The sequence below is a fragment of the Protopterus annectens genome, chromosome 2.part0 (genome assembly GCF_019279795.1).
Source record: "Protopterus annectens isolate FY-2018-M chromosome 2.part0, PAN1.0, whole genome shotgun sequence".
Classification (NCBI taxonomy): Eukaryota; Metazoa; Chordata; order Ceratodontiformes; family Protopteridae; genus Protopterus; species Protopterus annectens.
This window is the reverse complement of record NC_056728.1, coordinates 928,708,926-928,727,414: the sequence shown is the minus strand read 5'-3', so window position 1 is coordinate 928,727,414 and position 18,489 is coordinate 928,708,926.

Sequence of the window (18,489 nt, the reverse complement as noted above, 5' to 3'; positions counted from 1 at the left end):
TTACAGACGTTGTAACCAAGAGTCCATACGGAATAGAGAAATATGGTTCTTACAGAAAAATCTCAAAGAGAGAGGCTATAAAGAGCAAGATTTACAGCCTATTATCAGAGAACGAAATGAAAAGTTTATACAAGAGAATACCACAACCAGGTTTCTCTTAACTTATAGCACTGATAATTACCAGATCCAGAAAGTGATAGCCCAATTCTAGCCTATTTTAACACAAGACCCACAGTTAAAGGATAAAGTTGGAGAAAGGCCACAATTCAGTTATAAAAATAAAAAGAACATAAAAAGATTATTGTGTATCAACCATCACAATAGAAATCCAATAAAAGGGCAAAAAGGCACTTTTATGTGTGGTAACTGTAATATTTGTCCATTTATCGATAGTAGTAATCAGTTTGAACATCCAATAACCAACAGGTTAACATCTTTGATGTTAAGGCAACATGTACTTCACATAATGTCATCTACTTCACTACATGCAAATCTTGTCTATCATTTTATGTGGGAAAAACTAACCAGATGTTTAAAAAACGAGTACAGAGATACCAAAGAGACATCATTAATAAAGATGTACATAATATGCCCTGGCCTCCCATATAGATGTAAATAGAGGACATTCGTTTCTGTTCAAAGTCATCGAAAACATCTATAATGGACCAAAAAAAGGCGATGTTGAGAATATGACTGAATTAAGAGAAACAAAATGGATACTTAATTTGAGAGCTGACCAACCTCCAGGTTTGAATAGTATCATTCCCTTAAAACCAGTCTTGAAATTAAGAAGAGCGACTGTAAAGAAATAAAGAAATTGCATATTTTATGCTGTGAGCAAATAATGGTGTGTTCTTACTCACGTGGATTTTTTTCTTTTTTTCTCTTTAAAGGAGACCTATTATTCATTGAATAAGTTTCACATTCATCGTAGGATCCTTCTCAGCTATTTTAAGAATGCATTTCCTATTGAAATTAATGTTACAAAGAGGTTATCATTTCTCTATCATTTTTTAATTATGACTGGCAATTTTCGCATTTTGACTACTTGGACTGGATTAATTTTATCCAATCACCAATGCTTTTTGACTGGTTATAGTCAGATTGATCATATTCCTGCCTATGTAAAGAAATTTAATTCATCTTTGAAGAATTTCAAATCGGTGCATAAAAAAAAAAAAAAAAAAAAAAAAAGCAAATGGCTCACGATGGACACTGGTTGAAACAAATTATTTTTATTAGATATAGGAAATACATGGCACCCATATTAGTTTTGAAAGTCTTTATAGTGACAAAGGAAACTACTTGGAATGCACTCGATGGATCTACAATACCCTTATTTGTTACACAGTGACTTTGATTGGCCTTAGAGCCCAATCAAGGACCTAGGATTGGTCATTTTCACAGACCGAGAGCTTTGATTGGCTAACCATACCTGGCAGTACATTTATGGATTTTTTTAAACCAAAACTCTGGAGGAAACTCGGTCTTCCATTTAGCTATGTAGGAACCTTCCCGATAATAGGTTATTGATTCATATATAAGAAAGTTTATGGGTTTCTTTGATGGTGACAATTTGTTGATTTGAGAAGCAGCAATACAGCCATAACTAGCTATCAGCTTAATAATGCGATGCATGACACTATAGCGCTTCTTGGCGCTACTTCAAAGATCCGGGATTGGTCTTCTTTACAGACTGAGAACTTTGATTGGCTAACCATACCGGACAGTTTACTTAATAATTTCCCTATACTAAGACTCTGGTGGAAACCCGATTTTGTATCTAGTTATATAAGAACTTCCTTGATGCCAAGTTATTGAATTTTATATAGGTAGTTTTTTGAGCTCCCTAGAAGGGCTTTTTTGATGGTGACAACTTGTTTATTTGAGAAGCAGCAATACAATCGTAACTAGCTGTCAGCTCAAAGATGCGATACATGAGACTGTAGCGCCCTTTACATCTTTTGAGCGTTTTTTGTCCCCAAAGATGGGACAAGTAACAATGACTGGCTGCTTCTGTAGCCTGAAAATGATGAGAGATGAATCATGCCACTTAATTTCTCCATGAATTTTATATTTCTAAAAGTCTCAATTTAACTCTACATACAGGCATCTTGTTATAAATTACCTAGCTAAACTAGTATATAGCTGCAACGTAAGACGTCTCCTATTTTTCTAGAATGGATTTTTGGTTATGTGAATTCACATCGATTTGAATACACTTGATATGATTGGTTGATTTTGTGTTTCTGGAACAGGGATTAGCCGCTTATATATGACAAGCTATTTCTTCCACACTGAGATGAGGGGGTGTTGTGACCGCGGTTTTCTTACAACAACCGAGTTTACTTTTGGCTGACCAAAGCAGCTTTATTGAGTTCTTTGAGTTTTAAGAGCAGCTTTAGGGATCATCTCTAGGTATATACGGATGATTATCGAACCTAGAAGCATTATAGAAGCTCATCCTTTAAGGAACCCTGGTATTGGCTGCAGCCTTACTTTCGAGACTCCCGATTGGACACACAATTTATCCAATTCACATTCTATTTTTTAGAATGAATAGAAGACATGCCGGTAATGAATGGAAGTCTCCAGCTTCGTATATGTATAACAGATGATGCAACTCCAAGATTGATTGGCTCTGAACATTTTTTACTGTTTGCTGATTGGATGATGAATTAATGACTCATTATTTAAAAATGAACACCAGTCCCATACTTTACTATGATCTGAGGAAGATTTTATCGAAAGCGCTTATCGTGTGTCAATTAAGGGACTTTTACTTCGTTTTTGTTTTGATTAAATTGATTTTACGAAATTTCTTAATTTTTGGATTTCTTCTGAGCCGTATTTGCACCTCTGCAGGACGTTAGCCCTGGTGAACCAACTGTCACTGTTTTCTTTGTTGTTGTTTATTAGGCAGTTCACCGCAACAGTGGGAGGATTTTATCTTTGTATTCAGCTTTATATACACCCCTTACAATTGTTAATTATTGCAAAAGCAAACTAAGACACACACCCCATTCCATTTATGTTAAAAATGCCATAAAAATATTTTTTTACAGCAACTCTACATAAAATAAAATATATACATATAGCACATGTTTATCTTTAAAAAATTCCATATGTATTAATTCGTATTTCAATAGTCAAGCATGTCATCTCTCCAGTGCTTTAAATTTTAAAATACTACTAACTGAAGCCTGCCCATTCAAACTTGGCCAGCATATAGCATTCAAGCATATCTGTCAGATCAATTCATGTCTTTCTCATAATAAACATCACGCTCCACCCCTTTCATTTAGCTATAAACTTTCCAGTACTATAAATTTAAAATGATGTCCTTCATTTTCTGCACAGTGTTTTGACAGGGCATTTGTCTCTTTTTAACTTTAATATCTCTCAAATGTTCATATATATGTGAGTTAAGCTTTCTGTCAGTTTTATCTATATAAAAGCACAGTGCACCACCCTTTCTGATATTTCACTCGCAGTTTCACCTTATACCCATTAATGGTTACCTCTGAAGCCTCTATTACGGATGAACAATATAAGCAAAAAACCCACTTTTTCATAGTACCATTGGTCTGTGAAAAGTACAGTTGTGTACACTTACCATAAATGTAGATGTTTGAGTGTATTCACTGTTGCAGTCATCACATTTGGGTTATCTGCCTGCAGCAGCCCTCAGTCGGCCTGATTATCATAGTCTTGGGTCCTGCGTCGGTTGCTGTCTCATCTTCCATGACATCAGGTAGTCAGGGGTATAAAGCATGCAGCTGACGCCATTACATCAGTTTTTCTTGCCCCAGATGTCAGGTGCCCCTCTAATGTGAAGCAATTAAACATATATATATATATATATATATATATATATATATATATATATATATATATATATATGTGGGTCTACCTGAGATGGTCGACAAGCCATTTGATCAACTTTGATTTGGTCGACAATTCATTTGGTTGACAGGCAGATTTGTTTGCCCCCCTCCCCAATGTTGTGCAACCCTGCAGTTGATATATATATAGTTAGGGGGGGTGTGTGGGGGGTGAAGCCTCCCCACATAAAACTGCTTGTCGACCAAATGAACAGTCGACCAAATGAAAATCGATCATGTGGCCTGTCGACCATGTGATAGGGATCCATATATATATATATATATATATATATATATATATATATATATATATATATATACACACACACACACACACACACACATACACACACACAAGGTTATACCTCCAACAAAAAGGCAAATACACCAAAAAGCTTTTAAGCATAGTAAAGGAGAGTAGCAGTATAGCCAAGAGAAGTCAGGGGGCTGGAGGGAGGGTAACCAGGACTGCAACAGTAAATATACTCAAACATCTACATTTATGGTAAGCGTACACAACTGTACTATGTTCTTCATGTTTCACTGTTGCAGTCATCACATTTGGGTAGATTCCCAAAGCTAAGGATGGGAGGAGGAATTTAGATAGCATTAGGACCAGCTATAAGGCCCTACAAGATTGCAGTGGCAAAACCAGCTCTGGATTTAGAGAAAATTGACAAATGGTAATGCTTGGTGAAAGTATGTATACTCCAGGTAGCAGCTTCTAGGATGTTCCTGGTAGGGACACCTCTGAGAAAGGCTGTAAAGATAGATGCAGCCCTGGTTGAATGGGGTCTAATCCCCTGTGGGATAGGTTTTCCATGGTGCTTATAGCAGAAATGAATGCAATGGCCTATCCATTTAGAAGTGGTTTGTTTTGAAATGGCCTTCTGATCTGCCCCTGCAACAAATGCCACCAGCAGTTGTTCAGATTTCCTTTGAGGTTTAGTCCTGTCCAAGTAAAATCTAAGTTGTCTGTGCACATCTAAGGAGTGCAGTATCCATTCCCCTTTGTTGTGTGGATTAGAAAAGAAGGTTGGCAAATGAATGGACTGATTAAGAGCCACACTGGATACCACCTTGGGCATGAAGGAGGGATTGGTCCTAAGGAGCACCCTGTCCGCATGAAAGATGATGAAAGGCTCCACTGCCATAAGGGCCTGTAATTCAGATACCCTTCTTGTGAAGTGATTGCTAAAAGGAAAGCTGTCTTCCAAGAAAGGAATTTTAAATCTGCACTTGCAGCTGGCTCAAAAGGAGGAAGAGTGAGTTTTTCCAATACACAGTTAAGGTCCCAGGCTGGAGTTTGGGCTCTCCTGGGTGGTCTTAAGGTTTTTGTCCCCTCAGAGGAACTGCTTGAGCAGTGGATGAGAGAAGAGGGTTGGTTCTGTGTTATAATGAGCTGAAATGGCTGAGGCATGAATTTTGATGGAGGAAAAAGAAAGGCCCTTGTGAAGCATCTCAGTTAAGTATTGAAGAATCTGAGGTAAATTGGGTGCTGCTGTGCCCATCCATTGAGTTTGGTTCCAGGCACAGAGTCTTTTCCATTTTTCAGCATAAGACTTTCTAGTACTAGGCCTCCTGGCCTCCAAAATGACATCCAACACTTGTTTACTGAGGGATGGTAATGGAGAGATTAGGTAATTAGCCAGGCTGCTAGGTTCAGGGTTTGAAGCAGAGGGTGCAGAATCTGGTTCTCCTGCTGTGACAACAGGGTAGGGGTTTAAGACAGGTGCCATGGAGCCAGCAGTGACACACTGCACAAGAGAGGGTACCAGTGTTGGCGTGGCCAGTCTGGTGCAAGCAATATCATCCTTGGTTTGTCCTGTTTGATCTTTAGTAGTACTTTCGAGATGAGAGACAGAGGAGAAAAGGCATAAACTGGCAGATTTTTCTTGTGCAGAATTTGTCCAATTGGTAGTTCTGGGGGGGAGGCAAACAGGTGTATATCTGGGTTCCCCCATTTGTTTATCAACATGTTGAAAGTCTTTGGTTCCACTTCCCACTCATTTGGGTTCATGAGATTTCTGCTTAGTTCGTCTGCCAGTGTATTTAGTTTTGCTGGCAGGAATTGAGCCTGTAGATGCACTTGGTAGCTCAAGGCTGTGTTCCACAGAGCCATGGCTAGTCTGCAGAGGGGGTAAGAATGGGTACCCCCCTGCTTGTTTATGTACCACATAGCAGTGGTGTTGTCCATCTTTACCATTAATTGTCCTGGAAGAATGTGGTCCTTGAAGGCTGTCAGAGCATTCTGTACAGCTAACATTTATTTTTTGATTGATATGCAGGTGCATTTGACTTGGGTTTAATTTCCCCTGAATGCACTTCCCTGCCACGTGAGCCCCCCATGCATAGTCTGACACATCTGTTGTTAGGGTTTGGGCAGCAGGCGGTAGAGTGAACGGTAGTCCTTTGTTGTAGTGGCAGGCCTCTGCCCACCAAAGGAGCTCTGTCTGTTGACAAGGTATGATAGGATTCATTGCTTTTAGATCCTGAGAATGCTGACTCCATAGGCTTTTTAGATACCATTGTAGTTTCCTCATATGCAGTCTTGCATATGGAATTAGTAGAATGCAGGAGGCCATGAATCCCAAGGCTTGTAGTATTTGTCTTGCAGATAGCAGGGTTTTTGTGGCCATTAGTTTGAAGTAAGTTGTCAAATTAATTTGTTTCTCTGGCGTGAGTAAAGCCATCTGGGAAGTTGTGTTCAAGCTTGCTCCCAGGAATATAATTTGTTGACAGGGTACCAGATGTGATTTCTTTTCGTTTATGGTGTACCCCAGACAAGTTAGCACCTTTTGTACAAATGCCAGATGATTCAAAAGTTATGTCCTGGCTTTCTGCCTGAATTAGACAATCGTCCAGGTATGGGTATATTTGAATATTTCTTTGCCTGCAAAATGCAATGACTGGAGCTAGGCACTTTGTGAATACCCTGAGTGCAGTAGATAAGCCAAAGGGGAGTGCAGAGAACTGATAGTGCATGCAGCCTGCTTTGAATCGTAGGTATCTTCTGCAAGGTTCCCTGATTGGGATGTGCAGGTAGGCTTCCTTTAAATCTTGTGTTGCCAACCAGGCATCTTTGCCTAGCATAGGAAGCGACTGGTGAAAAGTTAGCATCTTGAATTTTGGAATCAGCAAAAAGATATTTAAGATAGACAGGTCCAGGATAGGATGCCATGAGTTGTCTTTTCTGGGTACCAGAAAAAGTTGTGAGTAGAAATCTTGTCCCTTTTCCTCTTCTGGTACAGTTTGAATAGCCTTTATGCTTAAGAGAGAGAGCACTTGCTGTTGAACCTCTGCCCACAGATTTGGGGGTAGATCTGGCCAACCATTTGGGGTTGGTAACATGTGGAAGTGAAATCTGTATCCTTGGGAAACTATATTTAAAACCCATTTGTCTTGAGTAATGAATTCCCAGTTTTTTGCCTGCAGAGCAATCAATTGAGAATTGCTTGGAAGTTTTAAAGTTGTAACTGAGACAGTTTACCATAGGGGGGAGTCTTACTACTCCCTGATTTGGAAGTGGGACCCCCCCCACACTGCTTAGTCCTGTGTGTACCCTGGGACTGAAGCCTGGGTGTTCTGCTGGGTCTGGGTTTGGATTGAGAAGGCCTGGAACAGGCAGGAATGGACCAATTCTTAGAGGGCCAATGCCTACTAAATCTTGGAGGCTGTACTTGTAGGAAATCTTTAACAGTTTGCATAGATTTAGCTTTTTCCTCCATCTTTTTAAGAATTTCTTCTGCTTTGTTGCTAAACTGGTGGTCCTGATTTAAGGGAACATCCAGTAATTTAAGTTTAATGATCTGGCAAGGATTGCTCCTTAAGCCAAGCATGCCTTCTAAGTACAGACCCAGTGACAGCAGCCCTGCAAGATGCCTCTAGTGAAGCAAAACTACATTGCAAAGTATGTTTTCCAACCTGTTCAGCAGAATTAATTAAATCCTGTAAATCCTTATTTTCAGCACAGTCAGGAATCAACAACATTTTCTGTTTAAGCAATCCAATAATATGCTGCTGATACTTTAACGTATGAAACTGTCAGTTTAAGGCCCTAATGGCCAAGGTTGCAGAAGTGTATACCTTCTTACCCCATCTATCTAGCACCCTGGAGTCTCTATTAGAGGGGGTAGGATTTTTGCAGTAGTAGCCTTAATGCCCTTGGGTCCCTGTGAAATGGTCTCAGGATCTGCAGTAGGATTTTTAAAAAAGGAACTTGTGAGAGTCAGGAACCCTGTAATATCTATCAGGTTTTCTGGGAGCAGGAGGTGAAGAGTCAGGGGCCAAGGTAGATTCTAAAAATGCATCATCAACTATGTCTAGTACAGGAGTGATAGCTAAAGGCCTGTGCTGGGGCAGGAGTAAGAAATCCCTAAGCCTTTTTTTAGAATCAGAATAATCCTGGCTTTCCCAATGAAAATGCTCCCTAAGAGTATGCAAGGTTTCATCAAAAGAGAAATCCTCTGGGGGGAAGCAGAGGGAATAGAGTTCTCTGCATCAGAATCCTCATAGGTAGATACGGGTAAATCCTGGTCATCAGAGGAAATTAGAAGTTATGTACTCACCATAACGTTCCATCTGAGTAGGTACTTCATTTGTCTGCAACCTGTGGGTCTCGGATCCAACCTCGGATCCGACCGGCAGCTTTCCAAGCTTCAAGATCCGAGATCCTAGCTCCTCCCCTCTACCCACAATCCCCTGTCACCACCACACTACCTCAGATCAGTTTTGCTGTATCACCTGAAAAAACCTGTAATAAACAGGTTCAGATATTCTCAAGAATCATTTAGATCCTAGAAACCCGATACAGGTTAGGGGGATGGCAGGGGGGGATGGTTGCAGACAAATGAAGTACCTACTCAGATGGAACGTTATGGTGAGTACATAACTTCTAAATCTGAAGTAGTTACTTCATTTGTTCTGCAACCTGTGGGACAGAGTCCCCAGCTACCTAAACAAAGAAACCTGGGTGGTCTATGGGAGGATATTCTGAAGCACCGCGGAGCCAAAGGACACCCTGCTTCTGGATATCATGTCCAGCTTATAATGAGAAATAAACGTATGAGCAGAAGACCAAGTGGCTGCTGAACATATGTCGTCCAACGGCATCCTGGACCAGAAGGCTGTAGAAGTTGCGATGGACCTTGTGGAATGTGCATGGATTTTGAATGGGGTTGTTTTGCCTGATGCCTTATAAGCCTGAGAAATACATTGACAAATCCAATTAGCCAGTGTCACTTTGGATATAGGTTTTCCCATGTATGAAGGAGCAAATGACACAAATAGTTGATCAGCCTTATGAACATCTTTGGTCCTGTGCAGGTAAAAACGTAACTGTCTATGTACGTCTAGTGTATGCAACATGTATTCTCCCTTATTTTGAAAATTTTTGAAAAATACTGGCAGATTGATAGTCTGATTGATATTTGCCACAGATGCCACTTTTGGTAAGAAAGACGGGTTAGTCCTGAGAGACACTCTGTCATTGTGGAAAATAAGATAGGCAGGTTTCATGCACAAAGCTTGGAGCTCTGAAACCCTTTTAGCAGAAGTTATGGCTACCAAGTATGCTGTTTTCCAGGACAGAAATTTAAGGGGTACAGAAGCTGCAGGTTCAAATGGAGGTTTCGTTAAGGCTTGCAGAACAAAAGTTAAGTCCCAAGGGGGAGTCACGGATTTCACTGGTGGCTTGAGAAGGAAAATGCCATGCAAGAATGTGTTACACAATTTTGTAGATGCTAGAGATCCTAATCCGTCTCCCACATGAAAATGGGATATTGCTGCCAACTGTACTTTGACCGTTGATGCACTGGCCCCTTGTTCAAAAATCATGGACAAAAAATCCAATACTGTAGGAATTGGAACAGTAAATGGGTTGAGACCTTCTCTGTTAGCCCAGATAGAAAATCGTTTCCACTTACTATTATAGATTTTCCTGGTGGACGGTTTATGAGCCACTACCAGAATAGTTTTCACTGGTGATGAGATACCGGGAGTCCTTGCCATTAGTGGAACTGGATGAACCAAGCCACGAGCTTGAGGTTGACCAGGTTCGGTGTTGGGTGCGATATCAGATCTGGAATGGGATCCAGGATTAAAGGGGGGGGGGGACTGTGAGACCGCAGGTATGGAAACCAGATTTGACGAGGCCAGAATGGGGCTATGAGGATAATTTTGCTCCCCAACCGTGCGGCTTTCTGAATGAACTTCACCATGAGCGGAAGCGGGGGGTAAGCATACAGTAGACCGGGAGGCCAAGCATGAATCAAAGCGTCTCTGGGGCTCTCCCCTTCTGGGGGAAGAATTGCGAAGAACTCACTGCATTTTGTGTTTTGGTGAGTAGCAAAGAGATCGCAGCGAGGCCAACCCCACTTGCGGAACATTTCCTTCGCAATTTTTGGATTGAGAGACCACTCGTAAGGACTGAGAATTACTCAACTCAATTTGTCCGGCAGAATGTTGGATCGTCCCGGAATGTGCATTGCTATCAGAAAGCGGTTGGTGGATATCGCCCATTCCCAAACTCTCATGGCTTCTCAACAAAGAGGGTAGGATCTGGTTCCCCCTTGTTTGTTTATATACCAGACCACTGACATATTGTCCGTCTGTATTGCAATCGTTCCTAGAGATAGAAGGTCTTGGAGAGCCTGCAATGCTAGAAGCACTGCCCTCATCTCCAGAACATTTATGTGCAAAGCGGTCTCCGATGAGGTCCACGTACCTTGGACGTTTCTGCCCAAACAATTCCCCCCCCACCCTAGGCGAGAAGCATCCATGGTTAACGTGACCTGGGGGGGGATCACAAAGGGTCTCCCTTGTCTGAGTTCTGGGAAGTGAAGCCACCACAGGAGGGATTCCATGCAAACTCTGCTCAGGGGGATAGGAGTGTTCAATGGGTGGAGTAACAGTGACCATTGAACTTGGAGTGTCCACTGTAATATACACATCCTTAGGTGAGCATGGAGACAGAGGCCGATAGCTGCTGCCATCAAGCCTAGTGCCCTCAGGACTAACTCCGCCGGTGGGGCGTTGGTGTGAAGAAGAGCCAAAACTTGGAGTGATAGGCTGGACAGCCTGTCCAAGGTCAAGAAGGCCCGAGAAGATCGGGAATCTAGCCTGGCTCCTATGAAATCTAATGCTTGCACAGGATGAAGAAAAGACTTCGGTATGTTGACTGAGATGCCCAAGCTGTTGGCAAGAGACAGCACATAGTCTCTCGCGATACAAAGTTGATGCCTGTTGGTTGCTGTGAGGAGCCAGTCGTCTAGGTACGGAAAGACCCTTATGCCCTGAAGCCTCAGGTGGGCCGCAACCACTGCGATGACTTTCGTGAACACCCTGGCGGCTGAGGTGAGTCCGAACGGAAGGACCCTGAACTGGTAATGACTGGCCCCTAGCCGGAAGCGGAGGAACCTCCTGGACCATCTGTCCATTAGAATGTGGTAGTACGCGTCCTTGAGGTCTACAGAGCACATCCAGTCATTCTCCTGCATTAAGGGGAGAATAGATTGTAGAGTGACCATCCGGAATTTTTCTTTGGGAACAAACATGTTCAGGGCGGACAAGTCTAGAATGGGCCTGAGGTCCCCCGTCTTTTTTGGCACTAAAAAGAACCTTGAGTAGTAGCCCAATCCAGATTGGTCTGGGGGGACCCGCTGGATGGCTCTTTTTTCTAACAAATTTGAAATCTCTATGGTAGCCGCCTCTCTTTGATTGGGTGGGACATCGGGGAGGTGACCACCAGAGGGAGGACGAAATAGGAAGGGAATTTTGTAGCCTCTGGATATAATTCGGAGCACCCATCGATCGTTCGTGATGGACTCCCACATTGACAGGTGCTTAGTTCGCCCCCGACTGTCTCCAGAGCAGGACAGTCGGGTAAGCCCTCAGGGCTGTTGCGTGGGTCTCTCGGAAAAGGGCTCCCAATACCCGAAGTTACGCGGTCCCCCTCTGCCTCTGGGCTGGCATCCACCCTGCCCTCCTCTGCCTCTGGAGGGTGCGGAGTCCGAAGCTGGATAGGATTGCTGAGACTTGCGGAACCACAGCTTCTTTTGCCCCCTCTGATTCCTTAAGAAGGAACGTTGAGGGCTCGAGAAGCGGACTCTGACGGCAGACAGCGTCTTCCCATCCTTCTCGCTTTGGACTAGTGTATCGCATACGGTCTTGCCAAAAAGCGAAGAATCATCAAAGGATGCGTTCGCGAAGGACGCCTTGAAAGGTTCCGCAAAATTACAAAGACGGAGCCAGGCGTGACGTCTCAAGACAACACCTGCTCCGCTGGCCCTTGTAGCTCCCTCCATAGCATAAGACAGTAGCTGCATGGACGTATTTGAAATGGACTTGAGAGTGGCCATGCGTGTCGAGAACACGGTTTTGTCCTCGACTGACATGGACTCAAGAGGGGCTGCAGTGTATTCCTTGATCAAATCTCATTGCAGCCTGATGATATGCGCCATATAATTCAGCGCCCTCACGGAGAAGGTTGCTGAAGCAAAGGTCCACTTCCCTATATGGTCCAGCGCCCGGGACTCCTTGTCTGGCGGGTGTACCATGGAGCTCTCCTGGGAGAGTTCTCTTTTAGTGGCAGCAGCCACCAACATGGCATCAACTGGAGACCCTTTGGCCCAAACCTGCCTGTCTGAAGGGGGGCTAAGGATTTTATCCGGTCGACGTGGGATAGGCTCCACGGTGTCGGGTTCCTGCCAAGCCCTGGTAGTCAGGAGATCTACCAGGGGATCTGCCAGTGGGGACACCCAGGAGGTAGATGGGCCCGCTTCAAATGCCTCCAGAAATACGGACTCATCCGAGGAAGGTTTTTGGGCAGACCAGCCCCCCCTAATACGCAGCATTTCCATGATGTCTCCAAAGGAGACATCTTCGGGGGGTGACCTTGGGGAACCTTCCCTTTCCTCTAAGTCCGTATCTGTGGTGACGGACTCGGGGGAGTCCATGTGCCTCCTTTTACACGTCCGTTTACGAGGCACCTCCTCTGTGGGACTATCAGAAGAGGGCTCATCAACGGCCTCTTGTTCCTCTGAGGGAACCAACTGGAGGGTCTGAGCAAGCTGTCCCGATGGAAGGATGATGGAAGTTAGGCCCATATGCAGTGGGGGGGGGCGGAGGTATCCAAAACCCGAGTCGGGGACCTGGAAGACCTCGACAGTACCCCCTCCACTACCTCAAACGCCGAGGGAGAACTATTCTCTTCCGGCCCCGAAAGTAGTCTCCTGGCTCCGAGATAGGGATCAGGGTCGGAGCCGAAGCCATCGGATCCGAAAGGGAGGTGCTCTCCGACATAGGCGGCGCCGAAGAAGCACCAACTCCCACGGATCCGACGCCCAGCCCACGGCCCCGAGAGCTCAGATCCAAGATACGCGAGGGTATGGTCGGCATCGAGAAGGCTTGGGCCACTGGCACCGACAAAACCCCAGCTCCGAAAGGGCCTGGATCCGAAGACTCCAAAACCCGGATCTGGGTTGAAGAAGGAGAAATCAGGGCAAATATTGAAGCTGCACTCCCCCCCCCCTGTGGAGGGGGAGGCAGGAGCACCCCCATCTGCATTTGGGTCTGCAAAAACCGACGCATCATCCTATCCATGTCAGCGTCGGAGAGAGACCTAGTAGATCTAGAGGAGGTCATAGAGGCGGGTCTGGAGGGCCACCTCGATGACCTCGAGGGTGATAGGAGCTCCTCCTCCGGCTCCGGTGAGAAGGAAGGAGATCGGAGCCAAGAAGGAGAAGGTCCGGACACCCTCGGAGGTGATTTAACAGTTTTTGAAGGCGGAGCCGAGGGATGAGGCTCGGCTCGCCTCTTGTGTCTGTGCTTCTCCCTGTCTTTGGTCATGTGCTCCCTAGAAGGAGAAGACTGAACTTCCTTCGTACTCAAGGCAGTAGTGGGAGGTTGAGACCCAGCCTGAGTCGAGGGAATCAGGGGTGTCGAAGTTACCTGGGTAGCCTGCACCTTGGAGGGAGAGGAGGAAGAGGCCTCCTCCAGGGGAAGCAATCCCGCCAGAATAAGCCTGTTCTTTCTGTCCCTTACAGCCCGGGGGTTGAAGGCTGTGCAAACCTGGCAGTCTGAAGACAAATGAACAACCCCCAGGCATATAACGCACTGAGTGTGGCCATCAGCTGAGGAAAGCTTATGGCCACACCCAGTGCACTTTGAAAAAATAGCTTTATGGCCTTCGGCCATTTTGCTGACACACACACACTCACACGCCCAAACACCTAGGGGAAGGGTTTGAAAAAGAAAACGCAATCCCAAAAACAAAAAAGGGCAGATAAACACTCACAATACTCTCCTTTTTAAGTTTTAAAAGTTTTTAGAAAAATTTTTGAAAGAAATTATTCACTTCCCTGTCTAAGCTCAGGAGCTCTTCACAAGATGCTTGTCCTTCAAGCTGCGGCAAAAATGATCTGAGGTAGTGTGGTGGTGACAGGGGATTGTGGGTAGAGGGGAGGAGCTAGGAGCTCGGATCTTGAAGCTTGGAAAGCTGCCGGTCGGATCCGAGGTCGGATCCAAGACCCACAGGTTGCAGAACAAATGAAGTAACTACTTCAGATCAGAAATTTCAGAATCCTGGTCAGAAGTATTATAAGCAAATTCAGTCCTAGGTCTCTTAGAGGGGTAAGGTTGGCTTCCCCTGATTAAAGTAATAAGGTCTTCAGACATACTTATAATTTGTTTTTAGGCATAGAGGCCTGACCATGCAGTCTGGGCGTCGGTTTTCTATGTATGGTTCGAGTTTTAGGCCTTGAAGAAGAAGATGGCGTCGGTGTAATATGCAAGTCAGTAGGCCTGAATAGAACCTCAGAAGCCGGTGCCTGCACAGCGGTTCTGGACCCATCCAAGGTAGAGACATCCGCAGGTTCCACAGTTGAAGCATCTCACAGCATACCGGACTCCGAATGGGTCTCAGTAGAAGCCTGAGAATCTGAAGTAGCGGGTATCAGGGGCTGCGAGAGCACCTCACTGAGTACCGGCGATCTGGTGACTAGCTTAGGAGAAGCGTTGTCAGCAGCTTTGGGCCTAGGCGGCCTGTCTCTGTCTTTATCTTTGCGTTTTTTCGGAATGTCGGTAGTCGGATAGCTTACTGAAGACATAGCTGGATAATTGAACCAAGTACCAAAATATTTAGAAATGTAAATATACCGATGACGAATAGTTTGTTGCTTAAATAAGGCACAAAACCGACAGCGAGGTACGTCGTGGTCAGTGCCTAGGCAAGGAATACAGTACGAATGGAAATCTTTATGAGGTATTTGCGTTCCACAAGAAATGCAATTATTGACTTTTACTGACATCAGTTTAGAGCAAGAAAAAGTTTCCCCAATGGGGTACTTAACTTTAGTTGAAGATTTTGGTTCTGAAACTCGAAAACAAAAATTTCAGGAGTCAGTCGACTGGCACTTGTGAACTGCTTCTGCTTCGGCACCACACAGCAAGAAAGACTGGGGTAATGGCGTTGGCTGCATGTTTTATACCCCTGACTACCTGACATCATGGAAGATGATACAGCAACTGATGCAGGACCCAAGACTTTGATAATCAGGCTGACTGAGGGCTACTGCAAGCAGATAACCCAAATGTGATAACTGCAACAGTAAACACGAAGAACATCCACCTGTTTCTCAAACACATTTTTTCAGATTCATCCCTTTCCTGTAAACAATAATAGGTTTTTCAGTAATAAAATCCCTTAAATCTTTATAGGATTTTAAGATTTGCCAGTTTTTCATCAGTATATTAGTTATTTGCCTACTATTAACACAAAATGTGGTGATGAAAAAATTCTTATACTCCACATCAGTACTTTTTTCATTATTACCAAAACTGCCCACGGGGACCAAATCCATATTATCAGTTGACAAAATTCCTTCCAGGTCCGTAGGGTTTATATCACTTGAATAAACTGCTATCTCTCTTACAATGGGTACAAAATGTCCCCTTTCTCTTTTATTCAGGACCTCTAGCATAATTTCATATATTAGGGAGCAGGGATAGCCACGCTTAAGAAACACATTCATCCAAAAAACATTCCATAGTGGACACCATTCTTGCTGCCCTGATGAACTGACCCTTCACCACAGCCCGCTTTTGTATGAAGGGGTGTACACTAGAAAAGTGTAGTAAAGTGTTTGAGTATGTTTCTTTTCTAAAAATCCTGGAAACAAATGTATTATTCACGCTATCATTTGATAAAAACACATCCAGGAATGCAATTTCTTCCTCACTTATTGCATGTGTAAATTTAAAAAAAGATGTTATACTATTAATATAATCCAAAAATTGTGGAATTACTCTCTTTAGAGCCAAACCAAATAAAAAACATGTCATCCAAAAATGTGTATAAAGTTGACAGTAATGATGGAACCTTGAATTAAACAAAAACTTATGCTCCCAACATAACATTACAACATTTGTATATACCCACCACAGGGTGAAGCCATAGCCACCCCTTCACATTGTATATCATTTTTTTTCAAATCTGATGTGGTTATTAAGCAGAACCATTTCCAACAATTGTTCCAAAACATTAATTTGTGTTTGTGGAACACCTTTATCCACTAAATACTCACAAAACCACTCAATTCCTACATCATGTGGAATCACGGAATATAATTACTTTGGTGACTCTCTCTTCTCCTTCAAAGTAGCCAAACAGTGGAACCTATCACCCCAGAATCTTAAAAAACACAGACTTAAGGGATTTTTATTAATGAAAAACCTATTATTGTTTACAGGAAAAGGATGAATCTGAAAAATGTGTTTGAGAAACAGGTGGTTTCACGGACCAATGGTACTATGAAAAAGTGTGGTTTTTGCTCATATTGTTCATCAGTAATAGAGGCTTCAGAGATAACCATTAATGGGTATAAGGTGAAACTGCAAGTGAAATATTCTTGTTTGTCAGAAAGGGGTGGTGTACTGTGCCATATGCTGTTGTTGTTCATGTTTTTATATAGGTAAAACTGACAAAAAGCTTAAGTCACATATATATGAACATTTGAGAGATATTAAGTTTAAAAAAAACAGACAAATGCCCAGTCAAAACACTGTGCAGAAAATGAAGGATATCATTTTAAATTTATAGTATTGGAAAATTTACAGCTAAATAAAAGGGGTGGAGTGTGGTCTTTATTATTAGAAAGATGTGGACTGATCTGGCGGCTATGCTTGTATGGTATATGCCGGTCAGGTTTGAATGAGCAGGCTTCAATTTGTAGTATTTTAAAACTTAAAGCACTGGAGAGATATTTGCTTGACTATTGAAATATGAATGAATACATATGGATTTTTTTAAAGATAAACATATGCTATATCTATATATTTTATTTTATGTAGAGTTGCTGTAAAAAAAGGATTTTTCATAGCATTTTTAATCATGAATTATTGACAGTTTTAAGGGGTATATATAAAGCTGAAGATTTGCTGCTGACATTTTTATCTGATGAAGTTTCTTTTTGTATGAAACAAAAGTGCTTATTATCTTTTTTTCTATGAATAAATAGTGATTTGTACTTGCCAAGGTTGCTGTGGATTTGTTCAGATATAACATTGTGGAAATACAAAGTTTTGTTTTTGCAGTCTGTTTCTAACAGGAGTGACTGAATCAAACTACTTTCTTTTCCTGGAGGCAGCTGGACTCTCATTTTGTGAACAGGTTTTCTTTGCTTTTTTGTAACTTGTTTGTTCTACTTTCTTCAACAGTTAGAAACATGCTATAGAAAAGTTTAACAAGTTAGAAGTACAAAGTTTAGATACAAATATGTGAGCACAGCACTATCATGGGGTAAACATAGGTACAACATTTGTGCAAGGCATTTTCATAGTAAAAAGATATGTAGAATATTTACAATATATACAATAAGCATCAGTAGAGGACAATATCAGTATTCCCCAAAAGTATAAGGAAATAAAAACCTACAGCAGGGTGAGGCTTCAGGAAAGTCCATTGCAGTTACATAAATGGGTGGTGTAAAGATATGATTTAAGGAGATTTGATTTTGATTAATTTTTATATTTATGATATAAAACAGAGATATGTGGAAATCAAGAAATAAAGTAAAATGAGATGTTTATAAAATAACTAAATATGCCAAGGTTAGCAGTAGATGAGACTCAATTGCTAACAGGATAGGAGGAAATGAGATAAAATGGTGATGTATAACCAATCAACAGGAAAGTCTCTGGGATAGACAGAATTCCTGTGGAGGTTTGGAAGCTAGAAGGAAATAAAGTGATAAAGCACTGGAAGGCTTTGTTTAAGAGTATTTTACAAGGAGAAGAATCACCAACATCCTGAAAGAAAGCTGTGGTGACTGTAATACCTAAAGATGTTAAAGAACCATCATATCCAGCTTCACACAGGTGCTTTCAATTCTAAACCATGATTATGTGTTTGTGTCTTTAATGGTTAAAAGAATGGCAAAGGTTATGCAAAAATTGATAGATACGGATCAATGTCATTTTGTGGAGGGGAGGCAAATATTTGATAACATTAATATAATAACGATGAATTAGAGGGAGCAGAATTTAAGAAAAAAACACTGTTGTTTTTGGGTCTTAGTGGAGAGAAAGCATTCTCCAGAGTAAACTGGGA